The sequence below is a fragment of the Rosa chinensis genome, chromosome 5 (genome assembly GCF_002994745.2).
Source record: "Rosa chinensis cultivar Old Blush chromosome 5, RchiOBHm-V2, whole genome shotgun sequence".
NCBI lineage: Eukaryota > Viridiplantae > Streptophyta > Magnoliopsida > Rosales > Rosaceae > Rosa > Rosa chinensis.
The window spans coordinates 38,641,666-38,661,847 of NC_037092.1; the positions used below are offsets into that span (position 1 = coordinate 38,641,666).

Sequence of the window (20,182 nt, forward strand, 5' to 3'; positions counted from 1 at the left end):
GATTGCGGTGGGATGACCTTTTGTTCAAGGATTCCCACAGACGGCGCCAATGTTAATGATAAAAGTCCGGCGGTAGCCGATCTCTTGTTTAACGCAGGTCCGGTGGGCGGACTGCTACTCTGAGGATTGATGTATAGCCTTCGCTAGCTGTTACACGAGAAACAGGGCGTTAGAGGGAGACCGCGTTGGGCGGTCTTCACTTCTCCGATGCCTAAGTTAGTCAATGCACACGGGCGGCATAACAATAGGTGAGTAGTAAATGCGTAATTAATGAGGAGAGAGGAGAGAACCTTTTATAGGTGAGGAGAAAGTTGATCTTCTCTTTGTTTTCGATGTGGGACTGATGTGCTTCGATTCCCAGCGTCTGGAGCTTCTGATGCTATCTTGGCGCGGCGCGTCAGCGGTGATCTGGGGGCGATCCGGGGCTCAGGCGGTAGCCCGCCTGGCTGTGTTTTCGTAGGTCACTCCTTTGGTGAGAGTTGGTACCTCTGGCGGTACCTTGAGCGTGGCTCATTATAGCTAATTATGCTTGCAAATGCACATGTAGGTACAGGTAGTCTTCTAAAGCTCACCTATCCTCCACCTACTGGATCTACTTCCAGCCCTAGAGATAAGGGCAAAGGAAAACTTTGATTTCATGGTTTTCCTTTTTGCCTAATGCTAGAAGTGGGGTCTTCTACTACTTTCATCTTTGTTTTCTAGTTGTACACCAATTGAGGTCTCTAGGCGACTAGATTACTGATTCCTGGGAGGTTGGTAGAGAGGGTTTTGTTTCTTGTTTTTAGGCTCAATAAGTGAGCGAATGTGTTTCTAATGAGGGTACCTGTCTTTTGTTAGTTTGCTCATATCATTTATGATTTTGGTATGAGACAGCATTTGATGTACGTGCCTTCTGGCCAAGGATATATTAATGAAAGTATCTATTTTTCTCAAAAAAAAAAAATGTTTGAAGCTTAGACAAGAGACCAAGATTGGAAGGAATTTCACCCACCAGCTTGTTGCGACCGAAAGAGAGAAATGTGAGGTTGAAACAATTGGATATGTTGACAGGAATAGGGCCAGTAAATGAGTTATTCATTAAAGATATTACATGTAGCCTACGCAAATGCCCAATTTGTGGAGGAATTTCTTGAGTGAAGCTATTGTTATTGACAGGACCCGCCCCGGATTTCACCTTGAAATCCGAAGTGGCCCTGCGGGGTCCACCTTAGAAGAAATTCTTCCAAAAAATTTGGCAGAACTTCCCCTAAAATGGACTACCCAAAACCTGTAGAAATGAAATTTACACTTCTAAATCACTCATCCTTATTCTTCTGGAGCCATCCTGCTCCCCAAATCACAACATCTCCCATTTCACAAACAATTCTGAACTTAAAAATATTAATATCCTGGGTTATCAGAGCAATCTAATGTACAGGCGTACAAGATGATAAAATATAAGATAAAGGACCGATACTTTTATAATGCGAAAGCTATGACAGTTATGCCTCAACCCCATGTACGCTCGACCTCAAGCTAAACTGGCCTGCAAACTGGGCATTTGAAACCGAATGGCCCAGGGGAAAAGCATAAAACCGTTAGAGTGAGTGGACGAAAAATAACCAATCTCGAAGGAAAATAATTATAAGATTTAGTGCTTTCCCAAATTATCCTCTTAAAAACCAAGCATGCAGTAAGATCTTAAAAACACTCTTAATCCTTCTCTTTACTGAAATCTCAATCACGTAAAATAGAACATCTCGAAATCTCTTTAAGATCTCAAATCCCTCAAATACATAATGATATTTCAAACATCTCGTTAAATTACTCATATCTCAAATCATATCTCAAAATAGACGATGACTAAAGGGGACTGCAGATTAGTCATCTCATGCCACCTGGAGGGAACTGCCGACCAATGACGCATCGGAGGGGACTGCCGACCGGACGAGGAGGTGATGGTTAGAGGGGACTGCCGACTAACCATAGGTAGTTAGAGGGGACTGCCGACTAACTACCTCATACCATCTGGAGGGGACTGCCGACCAGATGACGCATCGGAGGGGACTGCCGACCGGAATATTGTCTGGAGGGGACTGCCGCCCAGACTATTACCTGGAAGGGACTGCCGACCAGGTAAAGCATGCATGTGCTGACTTATTTACCTCCTCAATAAACTGGATTCAATCTCTTTAAGGCAATTGCTTCCTGAAAGAACCCGATATTAATTCACTAAATCCTCAATAATTCATCGAAAGCATAACTCAGGAATATCTCGATAACTCAAACCTCAATATCTCAATAAATCCTCGAAAGCATAAATCTCATACTCGATAAATCAATAAATGCTTTCGGAAAGAATTCTCAATATAACTTCAAAGCTGATAAGTGCGGAACTCAAAACTCAAGAATTCTCGATAATTCCATCGTGCCCTAATATTTGATAAATCATTCGTATTCGTATATCATCATATAAATCGATATTCGAAATCAATATAATTCTCATAATATTTTCTTAATCGATCACTTCCCGAAATCAATAACTCATAACTAACTATCTCGAAAATCTACTAAAAGCCCTCGGGAAGGAATTTCAACTCTAACCCTCGTAATTCATAAATAAATCTCAATAAACCAGAGTTTATAAAATCATAAAACTTAACAATTAAAATAATAAATTAAACCTCAATTAGAAAATCATAATATACTGCATGCACAATTAATTTAAAATAAATGTTCACTCACAGTACTATTTAGGCGATCACGCATACGAGTTCCTTCATCGAGTAATAGCTCGGTATATCGCCCTATACACAATTATAATTCGTGAATATCGATTCGGCAATTAAATACGATTCTAATATCTTATTCTCCTAAAACAAACTTCCAATTTCTTTTCCAATTTAATCCAACTTCATCACCCTTAATACCAACTCATTAGTTTAAAGGTTCTAGGGCAGAACCGAGAGAAATCCAACGGCCGGATTCTCGTAATCTAATGATCGACAACCTAAACTTCAGAATTACACAATCGATACAAAACTCCTTCGATTTCCACCAAACTTCACATATACAAGCTCTACAATATTTATAGGATTTAATTGGCTAAAAACAAGAATTAAAAACCTGCCCTACGCGCCTCCACGCGCCATCTACAGTGGCAGCGCATGGGCCCCACGCGCCGCCAGCCACCACCTCCGATAGCCACCAAATTTCATCCACAGAATCATCTCAACATTCTCAGCATCTTTCACAACTACAACAAATCCAGAAAACGACTAGAAGTACCTTAACAATTAAGGAGAAGTTTGAACCCGAATTGTGAATAGTAACTCAAAATTTCAAATCTTCGATTCGACCTCCACACTGCAAATCGTGGCTTAAGGCTAGGGGCAACATGATCCTTGGCAAAAACCGTACCTTCGACGCCGGTTTGGTGGTCGGAGATGGCCGGAATCGCCGGAAATCGACGAAACCTCCGTTCGGCTACAGTAATCTTTGCGGCTCAATTCCGAGCTCCTCCGGCCGAGCCACCGCAAAACACTACCACAGGCGTGACAAGGAGGAGGAGGCGAGCTTGCCGGTGCCTGGATTCCGTCGTGGGTCGGCCGGAGAAGGGAGAAATCTGAGGAAGAAGAAACCAGACCGAAGAGGAAGAAAGGGTCGGGGGGAAGGAGAGAGAAAAGCCGGTAGGTTTCCAAAAATGGAAACTTACTACAGTAACTCGGCTATTTATAGAAAATTACCATGAACAGTAACTTTACCTTTTCGGTTATAACTTTTGCATATGAACTCCGATTTGTACGTACCACATGTCCACAGACTCGGTTTAACGTCCTCTACAACTTTCATGAAGAACATTTTCTCAAATTTTGACCCAAACAAAAAGCCAACTTTTAGGGCCACTAAACGCACTAAAACGATAGTAAAAGTGAAAGTAAAGATCGTTCACCGTCCAGGTGACTAGTAAACCGGTGAATTCGGGTTCGGGACGTCACAGTTATAGAGGAGAAGTCCCCTTACACTAGTACAAAAATTGAATCAGACGACGGCTAAAAACTGTCGTCTGATGCGGAGCTGACTGTCATATATCTCACTGCCGTCTGATGAAACATGATTTAGAGAACTGTCGTCTAAAGAACTCGGCATCCATGTCGATAGCATGTCGACAGGCTGTCGATAGCTTGTCGACATCATTAATTGTCGTGTGAACGTCACTCAGACGACAGGCAACTTAAGAACCTGTTGTGTGATTGTGATTCAGAAGTCTTCTTTTTTTATAACTGTTGTGTGACTGTTATTCACACAACTAAAACATTGATTGCATCAGGGATCTGTATTACTCTCACACAACAGTTTTTATTATATGGCTGTTGTGAATATTGTGTACGTACAGCAGAAAATGAAATCAAAAATTACCATATGAACAGTAATTACCAATATATATCTAATATTGTTATAATCCACATAATTGTACTGAAATATATTAGACAATATTGTCAAAAAGGAGCACTATACTACTCCATGCCAACACCAAAATATGGAGCACATTTATACTACTCCACTAGCAAAATAAGTGAAGAAATGCACTTTAAATTGTCACTTTGGAGCACAAAAATACATTTCTAGCCTATTTCACTTCACAGCTTCTAGGGCATGAGCAACTGCATACATTACAGCTTGAGGATGTTCTTCAACACATAACTTGCGAGCTCATTACGCACTTCATCAATTTCCACTTGATCATAAACATGGTTGGCTCTCCTAGCCCACTGTAATAGTTTGAAAAATAACAATGAAAGAAATGTCATCTGATAAACTAAAACAAACTATTTTGAAAAACTAACAGCAAACATCCAAATTAAGAAGTTTCATGCAGTTATCTTATCTGCAAATGACAAGTTTGTATCATGGATGATATCCCTCATATATCTCATCACAAAATAGCATCACTGTTTGTCGTTTGGCTGTGATGGAATACCCTAAAAAATAGACAGCGTGCACCATCAATCAACAGCATACATATACAACTATAATTATTGACTTAATCATTATTCAAAAGGAAATAACTAAGTCGAACACTACTTACTGCCATGTTCTTCCATTGAACAGAGCTCCGTCCTTTCTTGTTGCCTTCCCCTTTAAACATTGATATAGCACTATATAAAAGCTTACCAACATAAGAACCAACAATATATAAGCTCTCTGCTGACCAACATTAGAAAGGACTAACAATATATAAACAATCATTAAGAAATATCTTACGTGTCAACAATATCTTTCCATTCTCCGCCCAGAAGGCGTCTTCTCATTGGATCCATAAAATAGACAATCTCCTTGTCCGGATCGATCACAGTCAACATCCAATGAACACTATAATTCATTAAAATTATTTTAGGGAAATATCCATGTGCATGTAATAGCGGCAATCATATGAATAACAAAGGCTTAGTTTAAGCAAACACATACGATGCATTGTAAGGCAACAAGAAAATCTTATTTGGAGAAGCACTTATCAGGCGATCTTTTATACTTCGGGACCTCGTTGTTGCACTCCCACACCCTTTCTCACCAATCAACACTGGGTCAATGAAACCAACCATGTCTAGCATTTTGGATTCTTTAAGTACATCATGCAAGTACCTACAGCAACAGCAACAGAAACATGCACGTATGACATACTAATATATAACCAAGAAAGGTTCTGAATTTGGGATAAACATGCATAAATATCATTGAATTTCATGTTAAGAAGCACAAATTTACCTCATATACAGCACTATATGGGTTCCTATTACTTCTGTCATGGATGCAAGCCTCGTAACATCTAAGTCAAGTAGATAGCTCTTGGCATTAATACCAAACACATGATCTTCTTTATAAAAGCAAACAAACTTTCCATCTTTGAACCCTTCTTTTCCCCACACACATAACCTCTGCAATGCAGCTGGTAAGCTTGATTCGAGTGACAACAAGCCAAACTCTTCTTCTGAATCTTGCGTAAACTGATTTTTTTTCTTCTTCCTACTTGCTTTAGCACTTGTTTTTGTCTAAATGAAGAGTTAACAATACAATTAACAATAGGATAATCCTCACAATATCTAAATAAAAATATACTAATCATATACAAGTATATATACCTTTTCATCAAATATGATCAGGTTTTTCGGCCACATTACCCAGCTCCCCATAGCTTGCTTCACTGTCTTGATCTCATCTTCTACAGCAAATGGAATCAGAGCCTTTTCCTCCAAAGCAGCATAAACAGAAACACACAATCTATCATCTCCCAATGGAGTCCCGTGACAAACTTCTAAAGGACCATCGCTTGTGATAACAGTTGCAAAAGCAACAATATGGTCAGCTGAACCCAATGCTAACTTGCATTTCTTCTCCGTAGGATTTACCTATACCAACAATCAGTAAATAACAATACACATTAAAATTAATACAATGATATGCAGAAACTTGTGCATCAATAAAAGAACAATCAGTTTTCCACACGAGTAGTCAATCTACAAGTTTTGATTGCTAATCTTATAAACATTCCTACTATAATTGAAATGTAATAGAATGATTAAGGTTTAGAAACTGAACTCCATAAATTACCCATCAAGCTAGGATTGAATCACACACATTCAACTAGAACAATATGTATCTTTATAATGCACGTAAATATACCTTTGTTTTTTTCTCTAGGAGGGTCAAATCGACTGATTCTATTTCCTCTGTAACATTCTTCACTGCATCAACATGCAGCTGATTCTTCCCGGCATTATCTTCATCTTCAAGTTCTCCAATTGCTGCTTGAAAGTCAATGTTGGACTGCTTGACCTTTAAAGTCTTCTTCCTCCCTTTTTGCGCCAACTTACTCTCCATCACATCCAAAACTTTTGTCACTTCAGAAACTATCGCTCCCTTTTTAGTGTCTTTTTTGTTAGCAATCTTGAGACGCCGATCTGCCGCATGTGAACAGCTTGCTTGGCCAGATGTGTGTTCTTGTACTACAACTTTTCCTTCTTCAACAGTGGGAACTACCTCATGGCAGGTTATAGGAACTCTTGCTTCCAATTGTTCAATCCTAGAAAGCAACAATGCCCTTTCAGATGCCATTATCTTTTCCCTCTCTTCAGCTGCTATATTTTCCCTCTCTTCAGCCGCTATCTTTTCCCTCTCTTCGATCCCTATCTTTTCCCTCTCTTCGGCCTCTATCTTTTCCCTCTCTTTAGCATATATCTTTTCTCTCAACTCATCCTCCAACTTCTGTTTCTCCTCTTCAAATATCTGCCTCACGCTTTGTCTCATCGACTCATTAACGCTCTCTTTTCTGCGTTTTAGGAGGTGGAAGTATCCATTTGGGTTAGAAACATAACCCCCCACGCCTCTAACTCTTCCAGTGTGCTCCGGAGTCCCCAAAGCTAATGTCAGCACATCATTACTTCCATTTATAGTCAATTCTCCATCTCATTCCTTACGTTTCAGTGTGTCCTGCCATATGCAATATAGGCTTCAAGTTAAAACTAAGAAATTCAATACCGAACTAGAATAGCAAAATGAAACAAGTATAAGGTACATACAATTTTTTCAGCAATCTCTTTAATCGCATCACGTTTAAAAGTTCCCTGTTTGGTTTGGCGTCTCCTGACCCAAAGCATTGCTCTATCAATTTCCTCCTCCGGCACGGTTTTAGACTATGTACAACAAAGCTTGATCTTATCAGTTTTACATTAAACAGACTATATGATGTAGCCTATAATTAAATATATGCAGAAACTTTTACTAACCAGCTCTTCTCTCAATCCTGCATATCCCTTACGCGACATATGGTGGTCATATACATTCATGTGACGCTTTTCCTTTTGATCCTCATGCAATTTCTGCATTTCATTTACATAAATAAGCACACATCAATACAATTAGTCATTCTGAAATGTAGTTTAAAATCTGATCAGGAAACTAACCAAAAATTTTGGGCTTGTCCTTTCCTTTACAAAAGCAGTCCAGGCATCAACACTTATAAACCTATAGTCATCTGGGGAAAACTTTAAAGATTCAGGATCATCTAAATATGGAATTACGTACAATGTTGTGAGTCTTGACTTAAATTCCCTCCATTTGGTTCCAGCAGATTTAAACACCATCTTCTTGCATTCGGGTCCCAATACGAAGGACGTCTATATAAATAGAAGATCAACAATAAAAAAAGAACAGTGGCATGAATAATATTACATTCTACTTCTAACATGAAAACCTCACTAATAATTAATCAACACTTACCAAAACAGTCTCCCAACGATTGGTTTTTTTCGTCTTGGATACGCTAGGCCAAGATGCTATAGAAATTGGGATATTGGTTCTTACCAAAACACCAATTTAGGATTGCAACTTGTCTGCATTTTTTCCTATTGGATCCCCATTCTTATCAAACTCGACTACAAGTCTCTTTTTCAGAACCTTGCCGGTTGTCACCTTGGACATTGTAACACGGTGACGCTTGAGCAACTTCAGCCCTCCAGTACATCCATCATCTACCTCAGATTCTGTCTTCCTCTTCCCATGTTTTTTTCTTTTACTCACACTTGCAGCAGAATTTGAAACAGAGTCCTTATCCTTGGTCTTTGAAGACTTCGACTTCCGTACTTTGTGCGACTTTGAACTCTTTTTTGTTGGTGTTAAGACAGCCTTTGAATGCACCATTATCTGTACCAATTAAAACAAATCAGTGCTCATTCAAGTATATTCAAATAAAAACCATAGCTTTCATCATCCAAGTACATTCAAGATTAAATACAATCAGTCACTGCCATATACATTCAATTAAAAGTCATCCAAGTACATTCAAGATTAAAACAATCAGTAACTACCATATGCATTCCAGTAAAAATCATCCAAGTACATTCTATTAGAAACCATAGCTTTCATCATCTAAGTACATTCAAGTAAAAATCAACCAAGTACATTCAGTTAAATACAAATCAGTCATGAGCCAAAACAGTCTCATTGTCCGATCTGATGTAACCGCTCTCTCCCTCCCCACTCTCAACAAATGGCATTCTATCAGTAAAGGGGTGGTGATCAATTATAGTGTCCCCAAGCTCATCATCATGAGCCAAGTCATTGTAATCCCCTTGAGGGACTCTTAGAACAACTGACCACCTAGGATCTATAGGGTCTTGCACATAAAAAATCTGATAGACAGATGTAGCCAAAGCAAATATGTCATTTACGTGGCCTTTCCTATTCAAATTCACTAAGGTGAAACCAAGGTCGTCCACTTTGACACCTTTTGAACTCTCAACCCAATCACAATTAACGAGGGGCAGCCTAAACTTAGTATAATTTAGCTCCCAAATTTCATTTATCACCCTATAGAAACTCATATCGTCATCTACAGGATTTCTGTCCCTAGCACTAGCAACAACCATAGCTTCAGCCTCTAGATAAACGCCACTATTTTGACACACTCGAACATTGTCAAGAGACTTGGTGTAAAACTGGACTCCGTCAATTTTGTAACTGTTAAACTTTGCTACTTCATGACTTGGTCCATCCGCAATCCATCTCACTATTTCAGATATGTTGCTTGTAGGATCATCCAGTTGTTGCCCCACCTGTAATGATAAATTATTACAAAGTTCGGTCTACATAAACAAGCGTAATCACACTAATTCAAAGCAGCTAGCTAATGATGACTCACCCTTATCTTCACCCAATCTGCAAATGAACTGTTTTGTTTGTCCTTAAGCCACTTCTTATTCTTTTTGTACCTCAGAAAAGCTCCCTTCAAATATTCCATATGCTCGCTGCAAACAAAAGACCATCACAAAGTTGCAGGGTTAATTATGAAGAGAACAATATTAAATATATCTCTGAGACAAGCTAAACAAAATGTTGGACTTACATGAAGTAGGTTATGAACTCTTCGGTGTTTTGTAGAACACATAGATGCGCTTGGTTGAACTCACTGCCATAGATAGAGGAGACTTTAGCACCAGAAGTAGGCTTGCACTCCTTCGAACGCTATTTTGGAATTCCAGCAGTTTGCTCTGACAACAAGCGTTCGGCTAAAAACTCAACAGCTTCTTCAGCAATGTAATTCTCTGCTATACAACCTTCGGGACGATTTCTATTGCGGACATAACCCTTGCAGACCTTCATGTATCTTTCAAAAGGATACATCCACCGATAGAAAACTAGTCCACATAGTTCAACTTCTCTAACTAGGTGAACCGTCAAATGTACCATTATGTCGAAGAATGAAGGAGGAAAATACTTCTCCAGCAAGCACAATGTCTCAACAATATCACTTTGAATTTTAGGTAGCTTAGATACCTCAAATGATTTACTGCAAATCTGAGTAAAGAAAAGACATAATCTGATAACAGCAACTCTAACCGGTTTGTCTAAGACAACCCTTAATACAACCAGAAGGAGTTGTTGCATTAACACATGACAATCATGAGACTTCATCCCACTAAGCCTTACGTCATCCATTGAAACCAAATAATGAATATTTGAACAGTACCCATTAGGGACCTTCATACAACAAAAACAACCACAAACTGATTTCTTCTCATCACAGGTCAGATTCCAACTCGCTAATGGCAAGCGATTTTTTTTCGGACCATCAAGATTAGGTGCAAGTTCAGGTCTAATACCCATCTCAACCAGATCCAAATGAGCCTTGATCCCATCTTTTGTTTTTCCTGGAATGTTTAACAATGTGCCTAAGAGACTATCACAAACATTTTTTTCAATATGCATCACATCTAGGCAATGGTGAACCGGAAGAAATTTCCAGAATTCAAGTTCAAAAAAGATCGACTTCTTCTTCTAACAAGGTCTGCTTTCATCCTCTTCATCTTTGTATGGAGGAGGAGGCTGTTTCTTCCCAAACGGCCAAATTAACACTTCTTCTTCCATCATTTTCAGAACTTCTTCTCCACTCAATGGAATAGGAGCAACTTCACGTTCTTGCTTGTTATCAAAAGCAGCCATTTGCTTTCGATAAGGATGATTTCTTTCTTTCCACCTTCTATGCAGCATATAAGCCATCTTCCCTCCATGGACCAGCCTCTTTGGTGAGGTCTTTTCAAGACATATTAGGTATACATTATACCTTTTAACAATGCTCCGAGAAAAGTTACCGTAGGCTGGGAAGTCATTGATTGTCCAAAATAGTGCAGCCTTAAGAGTAAAATACTCGTTGCTGCTTGCATCATAAACTGCCTTTACTCCCTCCCAAAGAACCTTCAAATCATCAATTAATGGTTCCAAATAGACATCGATGTCATTTCCAGGTTGTTTAGGCCCGGAAATCAACAACGTTAACATCATGGAGGGAGATTGTAGTTAACAAGAATGACTGGCCAACAACTATATTTGCTGCTTAAAGAACTATGAGGATTAAAGCCATCAGATGATAGCGCAAGCCTTAAGTTTCTTGACTCCAAACCAAACTCAGGCCACTTCTCATCAACTGATTTCCAGGTCAACGCATCTGCCGGATGGCACAATAACCCATCTTTCGGTCTATCAGTGGCATGCCAAGTCAAACTAGTAGCTGTTTTTGTCGACTGATACATTCTCTTAAACCTAGGAATGGGTGGAAAATACCAGAGTACCTTAGCTGGTACACCTTCTCTCTCCTTCAAATTTTTTCCTACCTTCCACCTAGAGACACCACATGTAGGACAATTGATATTATCTTCATACTGTTTTCTGTACAAAATGCAGTCATTAGGACATGCATGTATCTTCCTATAATCCATCCCTAGTGCCCCCAAAGTCTTCTTAGCCTCGTAAACAGAAGTTGGAATTTCATTACCTTCGAGAAGATGTTCCCCAAAAGCGATCAGCCAATCGGAATAAGCAGCATCACTCATTCCATGTTTAGCTTTTAAATTGTACAACTTCACTAGTACACCCAACTTTGTAAATCATACACAACCAGGGTAAAATGGCTTATTTGCATCCTCCACAAACTCCTTAAAATCATTGCACTCTGATGAAAACTGATCGTCATCATCAGACCTATCCATTGTACAATCTGCCATAACACTCCCATCCACCGATTCAGATTCACTCGAACCTGAGGTTGAATCTTCACTACTACCCGAAGTCGTATCTACTATCTCCCCATGCCACTTCCACACCTTATAACTTTTATCAACTCCATTATAATACAAATGAGTCTTAATCACAGAGTAGGAAAGAAATCCATATTCCCACATCTTACACATGGACAAGGAACGTGTTTAGGATTTTTCGCATTTTCTAAAGCAAACTTCAAGAAACTTCCCACCCCTAACTCATAAGCTAAAGATCTTTTATCCGCATGCATCCAAGACCTATCTTCCATCTAAGCAAACAACACAACATCACACAAACTATATCATTATGCTGTTCCACAACACATGCAAATACACAACATTCAGAATCCAAGTCCATCATTAACCAAGCAAAAACCAAAAAGTTGTAACTGTAGACATCATGCTTTGCACAACATATATATAAAAAAAATATCTTATCAACAATCCATTTTATATGCTGCCACAAAGTTTAAGCATTCAACAAATTTTGTTATCAACCCCATTAAATTAACCAAATTCAGAGAATCAATTGTAGAGTTGACATGACTAACCTTATTTTGCGATTAAAAATTTCCAGTAGATTTTTGAGCTCCCTTTCTTTCTCACCCTTGCAATCACTAGTAGTTTCCTGCCAAAATGTAGCAAAGGAGGTAAATTAGTACAAAACCTAAGCAAAACATGCGCTTAACTACTACACATTTAAATAACTAGACCTACTTGGCTAGAAAAAAAGTAATAACACTCATCAATATACAAAAAAATAACTCAAATGATTAATATATAGGAAAATCTAGTGTATTAGAAAAACCAAGCAGTTTATGTTTTTAAAAACATATGAACAAGACCATGATGAACAAAGAAACATATAACCAATCGTATCAGAACAGTGTCTCCCCATAAGCCATGAGTATCAAGAATCTACTATCAACTACAAGCCAAATATAAAACTATATGTATTACATAAGAGAATACACCAACATCTGTTATGGTCCAATTTTCTTAAATCTGTTGGAGAATGATGTACTGATGTTGTTTGGCTCCATTTTGGGTTCAAACAGATGTAGAAAGATACAGCATGCTTTTAGATGATATGACAAAGACATCTGCCCCATTAAATCAAATTTGCAGAAAACCTTGCTTATATGTATTCTAACTCATAAATAAACAAGTCCCTAAATAATGAGGGCCTTAATTATTAATTTTCCTTAATGACATAGACAACTACAGATTCTATATGGTCCAGCACAATATATGGATCAAAGGTGTAAGCGAATACATAGGGTTCCATAAGTTATTCCTTATTTTTAAAGTCAACTAAAACATCATATTATTCACTTGAGCTAGTAATTAAGAGGAAACCTACCACTTCTCAAAACCAGTTGCTGCTCCTTTCAAAACCACTTGGTCAGATAACTCAGTGACAGCAGCAAACAGTATTTTGACCCAACTGTCCATATTCATGCAACCAGTAAGTGCTTATATAATACATAGGGTGGATGTATCCTCATCAAATTCTTATTGTTCAAGCATTAACCAACCAAATGAAAATAGAACGTACATCACCTAGTAAAGTTACCGTATTTAATCCCAGGCCCAAGGTATCAATACTCCATCTAAGCCTCCAACTCTTGCTGCATATGAGAAAATCTACAAATTGAACAACAATAAAGTATCTTAGTTAGAATTTCAAATAGGAGATCAAAACGACACCTAAAGATGAACTACATTGTCTTGGGTTAGCTTTACCTTCTCCATCACTTATCAAACCCCACCACAACACACAAACAACAGAATGAGGAATACCCTTTCCTCATCCTCAACAACCAAACAAAGAACATGAATAAACAAACCCAGAAACCCATCCATAAATTTGGGTCCTCATGATAAAACACTAGGCGCATGCAGTTGACCCCATGATAATTACAAAAAAAAAGATCAGAACTTGAGAGAACCCAACGGAAAACAGGACGTAATAATCAAAACTCATTTACAAAATCGGAGAGAATCATTAGAAAGAAAGTTTTAATACCTGAAATCGCATCCAATGTCGGAAAAAAATGGAGGCGAGCGAACAATTCGATCTTGCGTATGTGTATTCGCTTCACCAACACGCTCGGCCGGCTTAGTCAGCTCCGAGTTCTGAGTTTTCGCTCCGGGTTCTGAGTCTTAGCAGATTTCTCCAATAGCTTCGCTCCAAGGGAATCGGGTCGAGCTGAATAAAATCGATCTCAGTTCAACGCCTCAATCCCGTTCGCGGTCTACCATCATACTCGGAGAGATGAGATTGGTTTGGGAGAGTGACATTTTGTTGAGAGTGAGCTAGCTAGGGTTTTGGTTTTGGGTCGTCTGTTGAGAGTGAAGCGAGAAAGGGCTTTGGCCTGTTTCGATCTGGTTTGTCGAGAGAGAGAGAGAGAGAGAGAGAGAAGGTTTCAATATTTGTGTCAGTCTAGTTACTTTAGTTCTTTTTTTCCCTCTTTTTTTTGCTTAAGTGTAGGGTTTCAACCGAGTTTGTGATGAGGCCCCATCAATTTAGACAAGGACTCACACAACAGATTTGTCTAAGAATGTGGTATGAATGCAGCCATCTAAATTTGGGATTAGTTCCTATTAATTTGGCTTCCCTCTTTGGGGAGCTGGAGGAAACATCGTGGTGGGAAATCTCCCTCCTTTCTGTCAATCGTATAAATCAGACCACAGTTTTATTGTTTCTCGTTGTATGATTAGCACCTGTTGCGCAAAATTTTGGACTTTGAGATGGGATTTGGCACCACTGACATGGTGGGAAAGTTGCCGCTCAATTTTTTTAGGGTCATACAACAATTCTGTCGTGAAACGTTGTGTGAATTGATTCATAATTTCATATCAGACGACAGGTTTTACAAAAATGACGTCCAAAAAAATAAAAATCTATCAAACTGCAGAAAACTGTAATGTGTCGTCTGAGAGGTGTCGTCTGACAAGCAGATGTGAATGGAGTTATTCCAGGAGTTCAGGACGCGGTTGGGATCATGCTGTATCTTGCCTTTGATGGATAAGAGGGCCAGCCTATCGGTTTCATTTCCTTTCAGCCTAGAGGTGAAGGGTTGGTCCAAATGCATGGAGGAGTCAAGACAGCAAATAAATACTGCATTAGAAAGAGAGCATACTATTAAGATCACTTCCACAGCCAAAACCCGCATTTTGTTCGAACTTGCTTGAAAAAGAGACGTGGGTATTTGCTTGTGAAATTTGCAAGTTCCATTTGAGACATGTCAAAGTAATTTAAGGATCAGATTATAGTGGCTGAGAATTGACTTGGCTGTTTATTGACTGTTACATACTTTTGAAGTGACCATTGTCTTTGCTTTTAATGAAAAGAAATTACCTATGAAGGTTCTGGATGAAGACCAGTATTAATTTTCATGTTGCTAGTCTATACTTTATGCTTTGTATTCCACCAATATGTTGCTTTCATATCGAAAGCTTTATCTTCCGATGTTGAAAACAAAGTCAAATAACTTTTGGAAGATTTTCTGGTATACATGACTTGATAGTGCGTAGTGCGAAAACTATTCGGTCCACCGCCAGTGGACTGTCCACTAGCGTTTCTTTTAATCTTGACCGTTCATTGGTATTGGCAGTTGATTTGTCCGTTTTTGAGCCGTGAAGCTGCCGTTGCAGTAAAACTAGAAGGCAGAAGTAGAAACTAGAAAGGAATAAGTAGAGGTGAATTGGGTTTAGCATCAAAGCGGATGTGGAGGACGATAGATAGAGTTTTAAACCTAGTTAAGAGTTAACGAACAAGTACCGAATCGGAATTTGAACGTAGCCCTAGGTCAGTAGGTCTTCTTCGAAGCTCATAGAAGACCCCTACTTCCCAATCCAAATTCCTTCTCTTTTAGCAGGCACGTCGAAGCGAAGACCCCAAGTCATTCAAAACTTGAAATTCCAGTTAGCTATTGTCCTTTTATCTTGCTCCGTTTTCCTCTTCATAGTTTGATACATTAACAATTACTCAATTTGTTCCAATATCTTGCTCTGTATGCAGAATAGTAAACACTAGACAATGAAAAACTGTTCAATAAAATCAATAATTCACAGCGAAATCTTACAATAGCAAAAAATGTAGTGCTGTTATTTAACTCCACTCACTCTCTACAGAACTAGAGATGAAGCTGATAGACAACACACAATTTATGAGTTTTTCAGACTCTACTTGCTACTGAAGAGGCCATGAGTATAGTAAAACTCAAATGTTATTTAGACTGAATTGTTCAAGCTTGGTGTGTGTGTGTCAGAAGATTGGTTGGTTTTTTCATGGACATGGTATATCTGGCTATTTTAGAACGTTTTATGTATGACAACTAGGACAGATTGTAATAGTGATTTCTAGTTGTGACTTTTGGTGAATATTAAGAAACAGTATCAAATCCTGATATCAGTTATGTATGTATTGATATGGATAATGGGTTAAAGAACTACAATAGAGTTCCTTGTTAATGAATTTTAAGTGGTTTGAATTTGATGCAATGATGGCATATTGTATTTACATTGCTGAGGGGTTTAAGTGGTGCTAGAGACACCAAAATATTATTCCAAATTTCAATCCCAAATGATGTGGCATTGCCACCTCATTCATAGTTATTTACAACATGTAATTATGTTAATTAATTTTCATTTATATAGTTTCCATTATATATGCAATGACTTAATATTATTTTAAATGAGAAAAATAATGTTTCCCCAATCCCAAAAATTGATCTTCAAATACCAGGGATATTCTCATATACCACCTGTCATCATCATCCTCATCTCATGCTGCACCAAAATTTGGAACTCAAGGGACGAAAAATCATCTAGGATTTGAATAAATAAAAGGTCTTGCGTATGAAAATCCAAAATAAAGAAGATGATTATGAATATAGCAACCACAAGGCATAAATTGGCTTTGTAAATCATAATCACAAGGGATTATGATGAAAAACTGTGAGTTAGCTCTTAATAAAAGATTAAGAAAGATACAAATCAATACATAAGTTAATTTAACCAACTTGTTTTGAAATTTGAATCCACTGGAATATTGGTTCAGGAAATTAAGAGAGAGAACAACAAATTTACTTCTTCTTTTTTTTTTAGGGAAAATGCTCATTTACCCAATTTTAGCTTAAAATTTGCCCACTTGCTCCACTAACTGTTTTTTAACCCCGTTTACCCAAAACACTCTAAGGGATTATTTCCCCTTTACCCAATTAATTCTTTTTTTCTTCTTTTTATTTATTTTTGGGACATTTTTGCCCTCTCCCCCCTCACCGATTTCTCTCTCCTCCCCCCTCACCGATCTCTCTCTCTTTCTCTCTCCTCCCCCTCACCGATCTCTCTCTCTCTCTCTCTCTCTCTCTCTCTCTCTCTCTCTCTCTCTCTCTCTCTCTCTCTCTCTCTCTCTCTCTCTCTCTCTCTCTCTCTCTCCAGACGACGTCAGATTTCTCTCTCCCTCCCTCCATCCCTCCATCCCTCCAGCAGGTCGCCCACGACGCCTTCTCTCGCCATCGCGGCGCCGAAACTCGTCGTCGTGCTCTCCGCGGCCAGGCTCGACGCCAAGCCAACGGTCCTCGTCGCTTAGAAGCTCGGTGAGGCCGGGGTTGACCTTCTGAAGGAATCGATGAAGGACTGAAAACTGCTATCTGGGACTGAAAACTGCTATCTGCTATTGTGCAATCATAACCATAAAAGTTGTTACATTAGTGCCCCCCAGTAGACTTTGTATTGGGGGCCAATAATGACTGCTTTATTTATTGACGGACTGAAAACTGCTATTCCAAAGTAAATGTAGTGTTAAATTGCAGTAGTCGATAAATGAAAAAAATTGTGTGGTTTGTGTCAGTCTAGTGGGGGGCAGTAGACAGAATATTGACCCTTAGAACAAAGAATTTACTGGTTGTAGATAGATGGCTGCGATATATGGAGGATGAGTTTTGCATTTTTTAGGGTTTATCAAGACATGAGTTTGCGCGCTTGTTGGATTGATTAACTTCACCACATTTTCTTCTTCCGTTTTTTAATATCTTAGAGATAAATAAACTAATTTAAATACATGTTCTAAATATATATATATATATATATATATATATATTAAAAAAATGACAGCTTGAATATTTTGAGGTTCATTAGGGCTGATGTGGTCAATGCCATGTCATTTGGGATAGATTTTTTTTATAGAATTTTGGGATCCAAAGCATTTTCCTTACGTAATATATTTACTTCTATTTGGTTGGTGATAATGCTCCACCTTATACGACTTATCCATCTTCTTAGGAAATTTTATTTATACTTTACAGTAATTTTGTTATTTACTGTCAAAGATTGCAGTTTTGCTAGGCGTTGATCAGAATTTGGATGTAGAATTGTGTGGATTTGGTGCTGTGTTTATGTTTTGAATTGGATATTTAAGTCAGAAAACTGCGTTGAATGTTCGTTTGATGTGTTGCTGACTCTTGTGGAAGCAATTTGTTTTTAGGTTATAGTGGAAGTGTTGGTTCGATTTTCACATAACTTGGGTTTAAACAGTAAGTTCGAATTTTGTGAAATTAGTACCGCTACCTTTCAGTTAAACATTCATTTGTTTGTGATGGATTTCACGGTATATGGATGTGATGGACAGAGTAGGGTACTGCTATATTGTGATATACATTTGTTGAGTGATTTTGGTGTTGAAAGAAGTTATGTTTCATTGGTTAATAGATGCATGAAATTGATTTTGAGCCGCTAGATTATGGAAGTGCACATTGAAGAAGAAGGAAATTATATGTCATCTTTTGATGGATAAGAGTGCCAGCCTATCGGTTTCATTTCCTTTCAGCCTAGAGGTGAAGGGTTGGTCCAAATGCATGGAGGAGCCAAGACAGCAAATAAATACTACATTAGAAAGAGAGCATACTATTAAGATCACTTCCACAGCCAAAACCCGCATTTTGTTCGAACTTGCTTGAAAAAGAGTCATGGGCATTTGCTTGTGAAATTTGCAAGTTCCATTTGCAACATGTCAAAGTAATTTAAGGATCAGATGACTTGGCTGTTTATGATATACTTTTGAAGTGACCATTGTCTTTGCTTTTGATGAAAACAAATTACCTGTGAAGGTTCTGGATGAAGATCAATATTAATTTTCATGTTGCTAGTCTATACTTTATGCTTTGTATTCCACCAATGCTGCTTTCATACTGTAAGCTTTATCTTCCAATGTTGAAAACAATGGCAAATAACTTGTGGAATATTTTCTGGTATACATAACTTCATAGTGCGTAGTATTCAGTCCTCCGCCAGTGGACCGTCCCCTAGCGTTTCTTTTAATCTTGACCTTTCATTGGTTATGTCGATTACATGTATCTATCTATACTACAAAGCGAATCAATTCTGTCATTTGTCCAACAACAAAAAAAATCAATTCTATCAAGTTAATAACTTAATAGCATGGATAAATTACAACTATGGAACTTTGCTCACAACAAAAGGTAATTCGACTGCTCTTGACTTTGTGTCTACAACTCGGCATAGAGTCAAAATGTTTATTTCAACCGATGAAAGAAATTAACCCACAATGAGAGCATCTATTTTCCAAAAAATATAATCAGCAACTCAGAGGTATGAAATCACATCTAATTGGATTCTACAACATTGGGATTCCAAAGACCAAGACCAAGATCAAGTTCAGTTCATAATGTAAATGTTGATTTTTTTTTTCTATATGGCATTTCTTAATTCCCAGGAAGGGGGAAAAAAGAAAAACAAGACCAAGACCAAGATCAAGTTCAGTTCATAATGTATATGTTTATTTTTCTCTATACGCCATTTCTTAATTGGCAGGAAAGTGGGGAAAGAAAAACAAGACGCGTCAAAACAAATATATATAGATGCTCTATTCCTAATGTCAAAATCATAAATCACAGTGTTGTTTTACTGAACCAAAACTGTGGTCCAAAACTCATCAAGTCCCAAGTCCTATCATACTACTTGAAGCAGAGCTCACTTCTCAAGTCCCAAGTCCAATAGATGCAATCTATTTCACAGGTTACATTCAATCAACCAGAAAACCAGCGCAAAATGTCATCATCACCAAATGAGATAAAATAAAGAGT

The 20,182-nt window shown here is 38.2% G+C and overlaps 1 long non-coding RNA gene and 1 other non-coding gene across 2 annotated transcripts; both read right to left on the reverse strand.

Annotated features, from left to right (window-relative positions):
* Positions 1–5,994: 5,994 nt before the first annotated feature.
* Positions 5,995–6,288, reverse strand: LOC121049317. Its single transcript, XR_005799535.1, has 2 exons — positions 6,120–6,288; positions 5,995–6,029 (listed from the first exon to the last, which is right to left on the reverse strand). It is a non-coding gene; the product is annotated as an uncharacterized LOC121049317 (long non-coding RNA).
* Positions 6,289–16,171: 9,883 nt separating this feature from the next.
* LOC112168555 lies at positions 16,172–16,280 on the reverse strand. Its single transcript, XR_002924316.1, has one exon. It is a non-coding gene; the product is annotated as a small nucleolar RNA snoR97 (small nucleolar RNA).
* Positions 16,281–20,182: the final 3,902 nt, after the last annotated feature.